Source organism: Elephantulus edwardii, unplaced genomic scaffold (assembly GCF_000299155.1).
Source record: "Elephantulus edwardii isolate Elephantulus edwardi_28Jun2011 unplaced genomic scaffold, EleEdw1.0 scaffold00020, whole genome shotgun sequence".
Lineage (NCBI taxonomy): Eukaryota > Metazoa > Chordata > Mammalia > Macroscelidea > Macroscelididae > Elephantulus > Elephantulus edwardii.
In genome coordinates this window covers 15974053-15976448 of record NW_006399770.1, presented here as the reverse complement: position 1 = coordinate 15976448, position 2396 = coordinate 15974053, and positions in this window count along the sequence as shown.

The following is a 2396-nucleotide window of genomic DNA, read 5'->3' as shown; positions in this document are numbered from 1 at the left end:
CCACTAATTGCTAAAGACTTAGTTTTTGCCAATGCCTTCAGTGCAGTTTGAACTTCTCTTTCCATTATCATTGGATCCTAATCATATGCTAGTTCCTCAAATGGTTCCATTATCAGCCAATTCTTTTTTAGTATGTTGACTTTGTTAATTCCCTCCTTCTTCTTTTGATGCTTCCTGAATCATTCTAGATTTTGCCCATAGCATTTCTAAGTATTACAACTGAAGGCTTAAATTGGTTTTTCAGATCTTTCAGCTTGAGAAATACTGAACAAATTATTTCCTTTTTATTTTCTAATTTCAGTTGTTGGCACAATTCATTTTGTCATTTTGTGTTGCCTTTGGAAATTTACCTTTCAAATCTTTGGCGTCACCATTTTTTCAACTTGTTTTGGTTTCAAATATTCTAGCATAATTTTAAGAAATCTCTTCTGACATCCATTTTGGTCTTTTTCATTCTCGTCTGCCTTTGCAATGACATCTGGTACTTGATAAATTTTATTGTGTATGTTTAAAATATAAATCTCTTTACTACACAAGACTGGACTCTGAAGGTGGGGATAATATGAAATAAGAAATAGACTAGTATGAATATTAACCTAACCTATACTATGCCCTTTCAAGTACTGTTTTTTTTTTACTGAATGAAGAAACTTGCAGAAACAATATCAAAACTATTCTACAGCAGAAATTCCTGTCTATAGTTGGAGAGTCACATAGACAAGGAAGCCTTCAGATGGAGGTGGGGAAAAGATCCTCCTCATTTTGATTACTTCCTTTCCCCAATGACTGCTGCAATAATTTTAGCTTGGTTATTTAACTAAATAATTTTTTAAGAGAAGTCGGAAAATATAAAAATAAACACAAGGCAAAGGAAGTTCTCAGGCTTCTTAGGGTCCCTCATAGAGCCATGTTCTATTTTGATGATTATGGATATTTGAGATTAAATTGTGCCTCCCTCAAATTTGCATTGTACTCTTAATTCCTATATGTGGGAATATAATCCTGTTTGAAAATGGGAGTTTCTTTGTTACGTTAGTTAAGTCATACTGAAGTAGAATGAGTTCTAAAGCTTATCACTTCTAAGTTATTTTTAAAAAAAAAACCAGATCAGATGAATAGATATGTACACAAAAAGGAAGCAAGACAAATTTGGTGATCATCCGTAAACCAAGGGAAACCAAGGGTCTCTGGTAGACATAGATATTAGGAGAGAAGGTCACAGGTGGAATCAACACAACTGAGACTCTGAGTTGTACTTTTAGCTGCCAGGTCTATAATTAAGTAGTATAACTATATTTTTCAAATAAAATGATAATTTATATCAATGATGCACCAAATCACAATCAAAGATTTCTTAAGACTAAATAAGAATCCACTTTATCATTAAAATACATTAATCATTTTTGGGGGGGAACCAAAAAGGGTATCCACATAACAGTGGGAAAGCTCTGGCATTAACTATGCTGCTTTAAGTAGCTTCCCTTAACTAATGTTAGCACTTAAATTAACCTAAGTAATTCTTTAAATTTAACATCCTTACTCAATAGCCTAGATGTGTTTGGGAGATTTAATGACATAACATTTTAAAATGTATAGTTCAGTTCCAAATACATTTAATATACTAATATCTAGCTGCTCTCCTCATTAACCTTCATAAGAATGAAAATGTATATAAAGATATTTGTTTCCTAAAATATTTTATCAATTGTACTGTGAAAGGTTTGGAAGCAGGAGTGGCATCCACTTCCTAAATAATAAGCCACTGGAAACTGTCTGAACTTTGATAAATGCCAACAGATGTAGAAGGGTGTCAGGCCTTTAATTCATAGGGTTGCTGTAAGTAGTGCTGACTCAAAGGCAAAAAACAACAACAATTGTATGTTTTTTCAAAGCTGATCCTCCAGCTGGTTTGCAGAGGGAATAAACGACTTGGGAGGAGATTGCTCATATTTTTCCTAAGGAGAATCTGGTGACTTTGTACCACGTGCCTTTGAGTGGGCAGTGCAAATCTTTACTACTAAGCCCCCAGAGCTCCAATTTCCTCTTCCCTGACTATAACAGAAACTGTTAACAGTTTAAAATATCATATAAAATATCAAATTTTTTTTACCAAAATCTTACTGTATTTTCCCAATTTGTTTTACATTTTTTCTAGCAACAAAAGCATATAAGTGGTTATTTAGAAACTAGAGTGAGGGGCACAGTGAGTAACTGATTGCCAAGGAAAAGAAGGAAAGCAAGATGGAAATGTCTATATGGGAAGTGTGGTAATAGTTACACAATATAGTTACGGGGCCAAACTCGTTCAGCATTTCTTAAGCTCAAGGAACTGAAGAGCAAATTCAAACCTCGAGTTACTACAATCAAGGATGCTTTAGGCAGAATGTTAAATGATC